Below are 14,687 nucleotides of genomic sequence, written 5' to 3'. Positions count from 1 at the left end.
CCATACTATGTACATACCACCACCTTCAACACACACACCAATATGTACATACAACAATTAACTGAAAAGTAAATTATCAAACAAGACCGGCGTAATGCTGACACATGCCAATGTGGATGGTCAAATTTCACAAAGATCTACCATGGGATGAAGAGCTACAAGACATTAGTGACTTCTCAGAGAATTGGTCTTCTCTAGAGATGAGCCTCTTGCTTGATAGGTTTCCAATCCCAAGAAGTTGACCCTATGCACATCTACATATAAGCAACAATAAATGGATTAAGCAGGTCACACACACACACACACACACACACACACACACACACACACACACACACACTGAACTGGTCATGAATTTGAGAGGTCTCTGGAGGAACATGGGAGGAGTTGAAAAGGGGATCGGAAAAAGTAGAAATGATATAAATACAGGACTCATGTACGAGTACTCAAAAACTTATTAAATAAAATTAAAATTAAGCTCTAAAAGTAAGATTGTTTTTAAAGCAAATTGCAATATGAAAGAAAAAAACTACCAATTTTAAACATGGTGTCTTCTTTCAAACCCAAACAATTTCCCCGAAAAAAAAAAAAAAGCAAGCAGGATCTGAATCACATGTAGAAGCGTACAACATTGATAGTACAGAAGAAAAATAAGAAAGATTATTAGAAGCGTGAATAGAATTGAAAAAGAAGGCTTCAAAACAAGGGCTTGTGCTGGTTAGTTTTTTTTGTTTGTTTTTTGTTTTTGTTTGTTTTTGTTTTTGTTTTTGTTTTGTCAACTTGGTACAAGCGAGGGTCATCTTCAAAGAGGGACCTCAAAGGAGAAACACGCCTCCACAGGACTGGCTAGTAGGTGAGTCTATGGGGACATTTTCTTCATGAATGATTGATGTGGGAGGGTGCAACCCATCGCAGGAGAAAAAAAATAAAATAAAAGGTGAGTGAGGCATGGGAACAAGCAAGTAATTATCATTCACCTGAGCCTCTGCTTGAGTTCCTGCCTCCAGGCTCTTGCTTGAGTTCCTGCCTGCGATAAGGAAGGGTAAGTCAACCAAACCCTCCCCTCCCTGAATTTCTTTTGGTCACTGTGTATTATGGTGAGAATAGAAAGCCACTAAGGACACAGTTTTTTACCAGGCTCATGAAGTCTTGCTATAATAGACCTGGCTATGTTATATTTGAAAGGACTGTGAAAAGGACTTTGGAGCTTTGAACTGGAAAAGCCATTTAGTGCTTAAATTTTAATGGTCTATGGGAGGTGGGGTTTTTTTTGTTTGTTTGTTTGGTTTTTTTAGGCTGAAAAAAAATCCACATGATGAAAGCCTGTTTTGCAACTTTTCAAAGAAAAGCAATGGTCCGCAGCCATTGATATGATTAAGAACCTGTGATTTTGGTTAGCTGGGGCTGAACAGTTAGAGGGGGGAAGGGAGGGAGGGAGGAATGGAGGGAGAGACATAGAAAGAGACAAAGATAAGAGAGGGACAGAGAGAGCTAAGACCTCTCTCTCTGTGTGTCTCTCTCTCTCTCTCTGTGTCTCTCTGTCTCTGTCTCTCTATCTCTTTTACTTTATTTTGTGTTTCTTTGTTTGAGACAAGGTTTCTCTGTGTAGCTGAGGCTGCCCTAGAACTCTCTGTCTGTAGATCAGGCTGATCTCAAACTCACAAAGATCAATCTGCCTCTGCCTCTCTAGTGCTGGGATTAAAGACGTGTGCCATCACTGCCCAGCTCTGGTCTTGGATCTTAGACTGAACATTGCCGGACCAGCCTCAGTCGGTCTTTCTCAATCCGTGGGAAATTAGGGTTCCAGACAGGTGGGCATGGAGTTGGCTCTCAGGGTGACCAACAGACATGGACACAGAGAGTGTATATCTGAATGTGTCTTCTCAAAGCAAGCACCAGTCTTATAATATAGAAGAAAAACAAGAAAGCTAGGCGAATACATCCATCAAGGTACACTGGTTCTTAACACAAAACAAAGAAAATGCATACATAAAAGGATGGTGGGAGCCAGGCCATGTTTACAACTGAGAATAGGAACAACCCTTAATTAAGAGCAGCTAAACACAGGAGCCCGATGAATGCTCTGATGCAATGCTAGTCTATTGTTAAACCCACCACCAGGGGGCCTTTAGTAAATACCTGATTATGCTATTCCTCTGGGCCTAGTGAAAAACCTGCACCAGGGGAATTCTGTTCTACTAACCCTTTCATGAATAATACTACAACCCACCTATTTCCTAGGCCATTGTGTATTCCTGTGTTAAGGTGTGACTCGGCTATTGTCCTAAGTAATTACTATGTACGCTAGCCCTGAGCTTTTCTAGCTGTATTCAAGTAAATTGTAATGCCTAATTAGTTTCACTGTCACTACTAGAAATGAATTTGAATGTTACTTAATAGGTAACATTCTTACTGAATTCCAAGCTGGTCGGCTTCAAGGACTTTCTAGGACACTGGTGAAGGCCAGGGAGTAAAATTTAACCTGATTTAACTATTTGTAAAATCATTACTTGGAAGCACCTATAATACAAGAAAGCACACAGATCCATACATCAGACTAACCCAGGGACAGGGTTTGAGTATACGGGCTGTGGGAATGCCAAGGTTCCAGGAGGCTAAGTTTCCGTGAAACTCTTTGCCTCCTGACTGCTTCCAGGCTTTTAGGCCTGCCAAGCAGACTTCACTGGAGTGGATGTAGCAGAACATTTGCAACTATATATATAAATTTATACAGATTTGTGTGCACTATACATTTTTTTAGTTTGGTTTGGGTTTTTGGAGTTAACGGTATGATTCCTCAGGACTTTTTCAGAAATCCTTTCTGTTATTTAACTCTCTTTCTTCTGGATTTATCTCCAATTCCTCTAATTAGAGCCCCCCTTTCCTCATTTCCCTGATCAGATCACTTGTACCCTGCTATTAGCCTATTTATGGTTCCTCTACCCCTTACCCTAGCAATGATTCCCTTTGTACTCTCCCAGTTTCTGCAGTTACTCCAGGCTATGTACTCACATCGAAAGACTTGGAGCTAGGAGCATCAAATGAGAGAGAACATGTATTATTTGACATTTTGGAGTGTGGATTATCTTACTTGATATCATCTTTCCTACTTCCATTCATTTACCCACAAAGTTCATGATCTCATTTTTCTTTTACAGTTAAATAGTATTCTGCAGTGTTTGTACCGTATCTTCATTATTCATTCTGTTTAAGGACATTGAAGTTATTTTCATTTCCTAGCTATTGTGACTAGAGCAGGCTGAACAAGTATCTGTGGAACTGGGTGACAAGTCCTTGGGCATATGCAAAGAGTGGGATAGCTGGGTAATATGTACATATATATTTTTTTAGCTTTTTGGTAACTTTCTACATTGATTTCTCTAGTGGCTGCACCAATTTGTAATCCCACCAATGGTGGCCAAGGGTTTCCTTTTCTCCAAACCCACTCCAGAATTTATTGTACATTAATTTATTGACCTTTGTCATTCTGACTAGAGTAAGATGGAATCTCAAAGTTATTTTGATTTGCGTTTTGCTATTTGCTAGAGACAATGGACATTTTTAAAAAAGATATTTCTTAGCCATTTGTTTTCTTTCATTTGGGAAATCTCTGTTTGGTTTCCCCATACACTTTTTAAAAATGGAGTATTTGATTGTTGATTTTGCAGTTCTTTTGTTTTTGTTCTTTATATGTTCTGGATGTTAAGTTTCTATCAAATGTATAACTGGCAAAAAATCTTTCCCATTCTGTGGGCCTCCCCTTATCTGGTTCATTGTTTATCTGTGCAGAAGCATTTTAGTTTTCTGTAGTCTTAGTTGCCAATTATTGGCCTTAATGCTCATGCAAAAAGCCTAATTTGAAAAAAAAAAAAAACTTCCCTACACCTGTATTGGGTAGGGTACTGCCTATGTTTTCTTCTAGTTGTTTAGGTCTTTGATGCATTTGGAGTTTGGTTTTGTGTAAGGTGACAGACACAGGTCTAATTTCATTCTTCTACATGCAGATATCCAGTTTTCTAAGAACCATGTATTGACATTGCTTTTTCTCCAGCTTATGTTTTTTGTCCTCTTTATGAAATATTAACTGGCTGAAGGAATATGTACACATCCTCTCCTGTTTTGTTTCATTGGTTTACACATCTTGTTTTGTACCTTATTGTTTTTATTACAATTGCTCTGTAATCTATGTACCAGAGACCTGGGATATGAGAGACTCTCAGGACTCAAAGAGAGGGACCTTAAATGAAATGCCCTACATTAGAGAGAGGGAACTTGTAGAGCCCACTTCCAACAGAAAGACGGGGCATCAAGTGAGAGATGGGGTTGCCATCCCATAGTCACAACTCTGATCCTTAATTGTTCCAGTCTGAAAGAACTAAGGGATGGAAATGGAGAGGAGTCTGAGGAAAAGAAGGTCCAGCAACAGGCCTAAAGTGGGATACAGCTCAAGGGGAGGCCCCAAAACCTGACACTATTACTGAGGTGTGAGGAGCCGCCCTCACATTTGCCATTATAAGATGGCGCTGAGAGCTGTGTTCTAAGTAGTAAACATAATCTGCACACGTGCAGGGGCAGTTTTCCTGCCATGTGTTCTGCCTTTCTCGTGATGACAACTGGGCCGATGGGCTGCAGCCAATCAGGGAGTAATATGTCCTAGGCGGAGGATAATTCTCCTTAAAAGGGACGGGGTTTTGCCATTCTCTCTCTTGCTTTCTTGTTCTTGTTCTTTTTCTTGCTCTTGCTTTCTTGTTCTTGTTCTTTTTCTTGCTTTCTTGCTCTCTTGCTCTCTTGCACTCTTGCTCTCTTGCTCCTGAAGATGTAAGCAATAAAGCTTTTGCCACAGAAGATTCCGGTTTGTTGCGTCTTTCCTGGCCGGTCGCGAGAACGCGTGTAAGAGTTGGTGCTGAGACCCAGGACGAGAAGACCCGGGACGAGAAGACCTGGGACGAGAAAACCCGGGACGGTTACCATCACCAGCGCAAGGAAGATCCCTCATTCCGGAACCAGAACTGCGGGTCATGGTAATGAAGTGTTCCCGTAAAACAGACTGTTGAGAAGGATCCAGCCTGGATTCAGAACTCCTCAGCTGGGGAACGGTGGTAATGAAGTGTTCCCGCAACACAGACTGTTGAGAAGGATTCAACTGCGTGAATTCAGAACTCTTCAGCTGGGGAACAGGGTACCCGTAAGTATAGCTTTACAAGGTAAGTCTGGTCTTGAACTTTCTAACGAAATTCAAGACAGTCTATCAGAAGTAAAGTGGGAAATAGCTTTACAAGGTAAGTCTGGTCTTGAACTTTCTAACGAAATTCAAGACAGTCTATCAGAAGTAAAGTGGGAAATAGCTTTACAAGGTATGTTTGGCCTTGAACTTTCTCTAGTGTTAGCCTTTTTGTTCCTTTTCACATGTTATCAAGCGGTTAAGGCAGGGCTGAAAATTCTGGATGAAATTCAGGGCAATCTATCAGAAGTAAAGCGGGGAGAGAGAGTAGGAGCAAAGAGGAAATATGGTACACAAAATAAGTATACAGGCCTTTCCACGGGTCTTGAACCCGAGGAAAAGTTTAGGTCAGGTAAGAATACCTGGGGAGAGATTGGAAGGAAGGAGAAGGAAAAAGAAAAGAAAAAAGATCAATCAGCGGAGGTTTCTAGGAGAAGGAGCCTATACTCATCACTAGATGAGCTCAAGGAGCCAGCTCTTAGTAGTTCTGAATCAGATGAAAAGGCTATTAGGGCCTGGAAGGCGCTCTCCCGAGCAGGTGAGGCCACTGGACAACTAACAAAGATCGTCCAGAGACCACAGGAGTCATTCTCAGATTTTGTGGCCAAAATGACAGAGGCAGCAGAGCGTATTTTTGGAGATTCGGAGCAAGCCACACCTCTGGTAGAATAGCTTATTTATGAGCAAGCCACGCAGGAATGCAGAGCGGCCATAGCCCCAAGAAAGAACAAAGGTTTACAAGACTGGCTCAGGGTTTGTCGGGAGCTTGGGGGACCTCTCACCAATGCAGGCTTAGCGGCCGCCATCCTCCAATCCCAAAAATGCTCCATGGGCAGAAATGAATCAACGCATAGATCTTGTCCAGGAACAACTAGATGTATTATGGCAAATAGCTCAGCTGGGATGTGAACAAAAGTTTCTGGGATTGTGCGTTACTTCCATTCAGTATGAGAAATTTTACTAGGGCAGCTAATTTGTCAAAAAGTCTTTCTCAGTATATGTTACAGAATTGGACGGCTGAATTTGAACAGACCCTTCGGGAATTGAGACTTGCCATCATTCAGGTCAACTCCACGTGCTTGGACCTGTCCCTGACCAAAGGATTACCCAATTGGATCTCCTCAGCATTTTCCTTCTTTAAAGAATGGGTGGGATTGATATTATTTGGAGATATACTTTGCTGTGGATTAGTGTTGCTTCTTTGGTTGGTCTGTAAGCTTAAGGCCCAAACTAGGAGAGACAAGGTGGTTATTGCCCAGGCACTTGCAGCTCTAGAACATGGTGCTTCCCCTGATATATGGTTATCTATGCTTAAGCAATAGGTCGCTGGCCACTCAGCTCTTGCACCCCACGAGGCTAGTCTCATTGCACGGGATAGAGTGAGTGTGCTTCAGCAGCCTGAGAGAGTTGCACGGCTAAGCACTGCAGTAGAAGGGCTCTGCGGCACATATGAGCCTATTCTAGGGAGACATGTCATCTTTCAAGAAGGTTGAGTGTCCAAGTGTCCTCCTCCCCAGGAAAAACGACACGGGAGCAGGTCAGGGTTGCTCTGGGTAAAAGCCTGTGAGCCTAAGAGCTAATCCTGTACATGGCTCCTTTACCTGCACACTGGGGATTTGACCTCTATCTTCACTCTCATTAATATGGGTGGCCTATTGCTCTTATTAAAAGAAAAGGGGGATCTGTGAGGAGCCGCCCTCACATTTGCCATTATAAGATGGCGCTGAGAGCTGTGTTCTAAGTAGTAAACATAATCTGCACACGTGCAGGGGCAGTTTTCCTGCCATGTGTTCTGCCTTTCTCGTGATGACAACTGGGCCGATGGGCTGCAGCCAATCAGGGAGTAATACGTCCTAGGCGGAGGATAATTCTCCTTAAAAGGGATGGGGTTTTGCCATTCTCTCTCTTGCTTTCTTGTTCTTGTTATTTTTCTTGCTTTCTTGCTCTCTTGCTCTCTTGCACTCTTGCTCTCTTGCTCCCTTGCTCCTGAAGATGTAAGCAATAAAGCTTTTGCCGCAGAAGATTCCGGTTTGTTGCGTCTTTCCTGGCCGATCGCAAGAACGCATGTAAGACTGAGGCTATGGAACGCTCACAAAAAGGAACCTAGACTGCCCTCTGAAAGACTCCACAAGCAGCTGAAAGAGTCAGATGCAGGTATTTACACCCAACCAATGGACAGAATCTGCTGACCCCTGTGGTTGAATTAGGGGAAAGCTGGAAGAAGCTGAGGAGAAGGACCAGCAATCTCAATTAACCTGTATCCCCAAGATCTCTCAGATACTGGAAAACCAGCCAGGCAGCATACACCAGCTGATATGAGGCACCCAACACATAAACAGCAGAGGACTGCCAGGTCTGGGTTCTGTCAGAGAAGATGCACCTAACCCTAAAGAGACTGGAGACCCCAGGGAGTTTAGAGGTCTGGTGGGATGGGGCGTGGGGACATCTTCATGGAGACAGGGGGCCAGGGAGGAGGTATAGGATGTGGAACAGTCAGAGGGTGGACCAGGAGGGGAATAAAATCTGGAGTTGAAAAGAAAAGAAAAGAAAAAAGAAAAGAAAAGAAAAGAAAAGAAAAGAAAAGAAAAGAAAAGAAAAGAGGGGAGGGGAGAAGGGAGAAGGGAGAAGAAAAAGATATAAAGTTGTTCTTGTTATCAAGAGGGAAAAAAATCAAGTAAGCACATGAGGGCAGTGTTGTAGAAAAAAAAAGAAAATTCAATCAGGCATAAGAAGGCAGGCTCAGGGGCTGGCAAGGTGGCTCAGAAGATAAAGGCAGCTATCCCAAAGCCTGATGACTTGAGTTCAATCTCCACAACCCATAGAGCAGAAGGAGAGAAGCATTCCCATTGACCCGTCCAGCAGGTCCAGTTATTCGAGGGTCTTGAGGGGACCTCCTCCTAAGAACCAAATGGGGGGTAGAGAGGGACGAGGGCCTTGTGCGAATAATGACACGGAGACGTTCTGGAATGCATCAAAGCCCCCAAATGTATTTGCCAGGCCCGAGGTTTAAATGCACAAGCAAAAGGGAAAGTGCCTTTCAGCAGGAAGGATGGGGCAGTAGAATTGCACAAGGAAAAGGGGAAGTACAGACACTTATCAGCGGGAGGGATGGTGCAATACAAGCAAAAGGAGAAGTACTTATGGGAGGGGGGGCAATAGAAATTCTTTCTTTTGGCAGCTACACAGGGAAGCAGGAACTTGGTGGTATCAGGGTGTGGTCAGGATACCGGTGATGACCTAGGGCTGGAACATCCCGAGGTTCTCGGAATCCATGTGTCGGTGGCCCGCTTTTGACCCCCCTTTTTCTTCTCTGGGTTGGGGGGGAGGAGAGGCCCAATTCAGAGATCAAGAGTTGTCTTAATAGCTCCCAACAGTCTATCTTATTATATATTAGGAGAAGCAAAGCATTCTTGGTTTCCTGGTCCCATTTGACTATAATACTTCAGTCGTTTTACTCTAAAGTAGTGCCTATCTTAAAGCTGCTTCTTATAGACAACAGATAAATGGATTTTATTTCTTGATCCATTAAGTCAACTTGTCTTTATCTTAGAGAAATAAAGCCAAAGATATTTACATTATTATTTAAATGCAGTGTTAATTTTAATCATTGTGTTGATATTTGGTTTTACTGTTTGGGTTCTCAGTGGCACTTTGTGTTTTAATATTTATGGCTTCAAAAGTATAATTTCCCAGCCTCTCTACTCTTCTTATTCCTCTCTTCAACTCAAATTGCTTCCAGCATTTTGTTCAGGTTTGATTTGCTAGATATAAAAATTTTAATACTGTTTATATGATGGAAAATTGTTATTTCTCCTTCAATTATGGAAGATAGTTATTCTGGTTACATTAGTATAATCTAGTTGGCATTATATTATACGACATGGAATGCATTGTTCCAGGATCTTTGGTTTTCTATGTTTCTATTGAGAAACTATCTCTTATTCTGATGGTTTTTACTTTATATGTGACTTGTGTTTGTTCTCTTGCAGCTTTTAGTATACTCTGCTTGTTCTGTATATCTAGATATGCAGTAGAGATTTTCTCTTCTTTTATTGTCTATTGGGTCTTCACTGTGCTTCTTGTATCTGTATAGGTATGTGATTCCTGAATTTGAAGAATTTTGCCTTTATGATATACTTGAATTTCTAGACTGTGCAATTGACTTGGGATTCTTCTCCGTTATCTACTCTTCTACTTTTTTTCCCAGAGTATCCTACATTTCTTATATGATCCATTCCTATGGGTTGCTTTTCTTTCTTTTTTTTTCCTCTTTTCATTTTTCCTGTTTGATTTAGATTATCTACTTTATTTTCTTTCTTTCTTTTAATTAATTTACCTGGTTTTTTTAAATCCTGATCATGATCATTCCCTCCTCCCAGAGGCCCTCCCCATTCCCATTCCCTTTTTCTGAGAGTGTGGGCTCTCCTGGGTATCCTCCAATTCCAGCATATCAAGTATCTGAAGGGTTAGGCACATCCTCTCCCACTGAGGCCAGACAAGGCAGCCCTGTTGGGGAAAGGATTCCACAGGCAGGCAACAGCTTTAGGGACAGCCCCCGCTCCATTTGTTAGGGGACTCACATGGAAACTGAGCTGTGCATCTGCTACATATGTGCTGAGGGCCCCAGTACAGACTGTGTATGCTGTTTTGATGGTGGTTCCGTCTCTGAGAGCCTCCAAGGATCCAAGTTAGTTGACTCTGTTGGTCTTCCTGTGGAGTTCCTATCACCTCCTGGCTCTCAGTCCTTCAATGTTTGGCTGTGGGTATTTGCATCTGTTTCAGTCACCTGCCCGGTAGAGCCTCTCAGAAGACAATTATGCTAGGCTTCTGTCTGCAAGCATAACAGAGTATCATTAATAGTGTCAGGGATTGATGCTGCCCATGGAATCAGTCTCAAGTTGGGCCAGTTATTGGTTGGCAATTCTTTTGATCTCTGCTCCATCACTCTCCCTACATTTCTTTTAGAGAGGAAAAATTGGGGGTCAAAAGTTTTGTGGGTGGGTTTGTGGTTTTATCCCTCCACTAGGAGTCCTGACTGGCTACTGGATGTAGCTTCTTCAGGTCCCATATCCCCATTGTTTTCCATTTTGGCTAAGGTCACTTGAATTGACTCCTGGGAGCCTCCCAAATTCCATGTCTCTGGGACTTCCTAGGGATCCCCCCTACACACACACACACACACACACACACACACACACACACACACACACACACTACCACCACACACAACTGGCAGCTAAAGATTTCCATTCATTCTCATGGCCCTCTAACCCTCTCTCCTGTTTCTCCACACACCTTCCATTCCTCCCACATACATTCCATTCCCCATCCTCTATCTCACCCTCTTCCCTCCCTCCCTCTGCCTTCTATGACTATATTATTCCCCCTACTAAGTAAAAGTCAAGCATGCTCACTTGGATCTTCCTTCTTGTTTAGCTTCTTTGGGTCTGTGGGGTGTATCGTGGGTATCCTCTACTTTATAGCTAATATCTACTTATCAGTAAGTACTTTTGGGTCTGGATTATCTTATTCAGGATGATATTTTCTAGTCCCATCCATTTGTCTGCAAAATTCATTATATCCTTGTTTTTAATAGCTGAATAGTATTTCATTGTGTAGATTGACCACATTTTCTGTATCCATTCTTTGGTTAAGGGACATCTAATTTGTTTCCAGTTTCTGACTATTACAACTAAAGCTGCTATGAATATAGTGGAGTATGTGTCCTTGTAGTATACTGGAGCATCTTTTGGGTATATTCCCAGGAGTAAAATAGCTGGTCTTCAAATAGGACAATTCCCAACTTTCTGAGAAACTGCCAGTTTGATTTCCAGAGCGGTTATACAAGTTTGTAATCCCACCAGCAATAGAGGAATGTTCCCCTTTCTCTGCATCCTTGACAGCATGTGCTGTCTCTTGAGTTTTTGATCTTAGCCATTCTGATTGGTGTAAGATAGAACCATAGGGTCCTTGATTTGCATTTCCCTGATGATTAAGGATATTGACCATTTCTTTAAGTGCTTCTCGGCCATTCTATATTCCTCTGTTGAGAATTCTGTTTAGCTCTGCACCCCATTTTTAAAATTGGGTTAGTTGGTTTGTTGGAGTCTGTATTAGTTAGGGTTTTACTGCTGTGAACAGACACCATGACCAAGGCAAGTCTTATAAAAAACAACATTTAATTGGGGCTGGCTTACAGATTCAGAGGTTCAGTCCATTACCATCAAGGTGGGAGCATGGCAGCATCCAGGCAGGCATGGTGTAGGAGGAGCTGAGAGTTCTACGTCTTCATCCAAAGGCTGCTAGTGGAAGGCTGACTTCCAGGCAACTACAGTGAGGATCTTATGCCCACACCCACAGTGACACACCTACTCCAACCAAGTCACACCTATTCCAACAAGGCCACACCTCCAAATGGTGCCACTCCCTGGTCCAAGAATATACAAACCATCACGGAGTCTAACTTCTTGAGTTCTTTATATATTTGGAATGTTAACCTTCTATCAGATATAGGGTTAGTGAAATCCAATTGGTAGGCTGCCACTTTGTCCTATTGACTGTGTCCTTTGCCTTACAAAGCTTTTCAGTTTTATGAGATCCCATTTATCAATTGTTGATCTTACAGCCTGAGCCATTGGTGTTCTGTTCAGGAAATTGTCTCCTGTACCCATGAGTTCAAGGCTATCCCTCACTTTCTGTTCTATTAGATTTAGTGTATCTGTTTTTATGTTGAGGTCTTTGAACCATTTGGACTTGTGTTTTGTGCAGAGTGATAAATATGGATCTATTTGCATTCTTCTTCATACAGACATCCAGTTAGGCAAGTACCATTTATTGAAGATGCTTTTTCCCCCATAGTATAGTTTTGGCTTCTCTGTCAAAAATTAAGTGTCCATAGGTATGTAGGTTTATTTCTGGGTCTTAAATTCAATTCCATTGATCAACCTACCTGTTTCTTATAAAAATGCCATACAGTTTTGTTTTTTTTTTTTAATCAGTATTGCTTGGTAGTACAGCTCGTGATCAGGGATGGTGAGATTCCTCCAGAAAGAATTCTTTTATTTTTTTATTTTTTTTTTCATTTTTTTTTATTAGGTATTTAGCTCATTTACATTTCCAATGCTATACCAAAAGTCCCCCTTACCCACCCACCCCCACTCCCCTACCCACCCACTCCCCCCCTTTGGCCCTGGCGTTCCCCTGTACCGGGGCACACAAAGTCTGCGTGTCCAATGGGCCTCTCTTTCCAGTGATGGCCGACTAGGCCATCTTTTGATACATATGCAGCTAGAGTCAAGAGCTCAGGGGTACTGGTTAGTTCATAATGTTGTTCCACCTATAGGGTTGAAGATCCCTTTAGCTCCTTGGGTACTTTCTCTAGCTCCTCCATTGGGAGCCCTGTGATCCATCCATTAGCTGACTGTGAGCATCCACTTCTGTGTTTGCTAGGCCCCGGCATAGAAATTCTTTTATTTTTAAGGACTGTTTTTAGCTATCCTGGAGTTTTTGTTTTTCCATATAAAGTTGAGAGTTGCTATTTCAAGGCCTTTTAAAAAATTGTGTTGGACTTTTGATGGGAATTGAATTGAATATGTGTTGACTGCTTTTGGTAAAATGGCCATTTTCAAGCCGGGCGTGGTGGCGCATGCCTTTAATCCCAGCACTTGGGAGGCAGAGGCAGAGGCAGGCGGATTTCTGAGTTTGAGGCCAGCCTGGTCTACAGAGCAAGTTCCAGGACAGCCAGGACTACACAGAGAAACCCTGTCTCAAAAAACCAAAAAAAAAAAAAAAAAAAAAAGATGGCCATTTTCACTATCCTACCTATACACAAGCAGGGGAGATCTTTCCATCTTCTTCAATTTATTTTTTTCAGGGTTTGAAATTCTTGTTATACAGGTTTTTCACTTGCTTGGTTAGAATTATACCAAGATACTTTATATTACTTATGGCTACTGTGAAGGGTGTTGTTTTGCTAATTTCTTTCTCAGTCCCTTTATCATTTCTATAAGAGGGAGGGCTACTAATTTCTTTGAGTTAATTTTGTATCCAGCCACCTTGTTAAAGTTGCTTATCAACTGTAAGAGTTCTCTGGTAGGATTTTGGGGGTTTTGCTTATGTATACTGTGATATCATCTGTGAATAGTGATACTTTGACTTCTTCATTCCCTATTTGAATCCCCTTGAGCTCCTTTTCTGGTTTTATTGCTCTAGCTAGAACTTCAAGTACTATCCTAAATAGATAGAGAGAGGGTGGGCAGCCTTGTGTTGTCTCTGTTTTTACTGAGATTGCTTTAAGTTTCTATTTAATTTGATGTTGGCTATTGTCTTGATGTATGCTGCCTTTATTGTGTTTGTGTGTGCCTTGTATCACTGATCTCTCCAAGACTTTTAACATGAAGGGGTGCTGGATTTTGTCAAGGCCTTTTCATGATCTAATGAGACGGTCATGTGATTTTTTTCCTTCAACTTGTTTATATTCAGGACTATGTTGATGGATTTTCATATGGCAAACCATCCCTGCATCTCTGAGATGAAGTCTATTTGATTATGATGAAGTTTTTTATGTGTTCTTGGATTTGGTTGATGAGAATTTTATTGCATATCTTTGCACTGATGTTCATCTAGTGAAATTGGTCTGAAAGTCTCTTTGTTGAGTCTTTTTGTGGTTTGGGTATCAGGGTGACTGTGGCCTCATAGAATGAATTTCTGTTTCTATTTTGTGGAATAGTTTGGAGTATTGGTATTAGCTCCTCTTTGAATGTCTAGTAGAAATCTGTCCTAAAACCATCTGGTTCTGAGTATTTTTGGTTGAGAGACTTTAATTTTTAGGTTTGGTCTTTTCATCAAGATATCTTGGTGGGTTTTCCTTTAATGAGTATGAAGTGTCCTTCCCCATCTTTTTTGATTTCCTTTTGTTGAAAGTCTGTTTTATTAGTTATTAGAATGGCTATTCCAGCTTGTTTCTTGGGTCTGTTTGCTTGGAAAACCGTTTTTGAGTCCTTTACTCTGAGGTAATATTTATCTTGGTTGCTAAAGTGTGTTTCTTGTATGAAACAATATGATGGATGCTGTTTATGTATTCAGTCTGTTAGTCTGTGTCTTTTTATTGGTGAATTGAGTCCATTGATGTTGAGAGATATTAATGACCAATAGTTGTTAGTTCTTGTTATTTTGATGTTGGTGTTGGTACTGTGATTATCTTCTTTTAGTTTTGCTGTGAGATGATTAATACCTTGGGTAGCTACTCTGCTTGTGTTGATCCTTCCCTTCTAGTATCTCTGTAGGGCTGGGTTAGTAGAAAGATATTGTTTAATTTTGGTTTGGTCATGGAATATGTTGGTGGCTTCATCTATGGTGATTGAAAATTTTGCTATATAGTAGTCTGGGCTGACATCTGTTGTCTTAGGGTCTTCAAGACATCTATCCAGGATCTTCTGGCTTTCATGGTCTCTGTTGAGAAGTCAGG

The sequence above is a fragment of the Mus musculus genome, chromosome 18 (assembly GCF_000001635.26).
Source record: "Mus musculus strain C57BL/6J chromosome 18, GRCm38.p6 C57BL/6J".
Classification (NCBI taxonomy): domain Eukaryota; kingdom Metazoa; phylum Chordata; class Mammalia; order Rodentia; family Muridae; genus Mus; species Mus musculus.
This window is presented reverse-complemented; position numbering follows the sequence as displayed.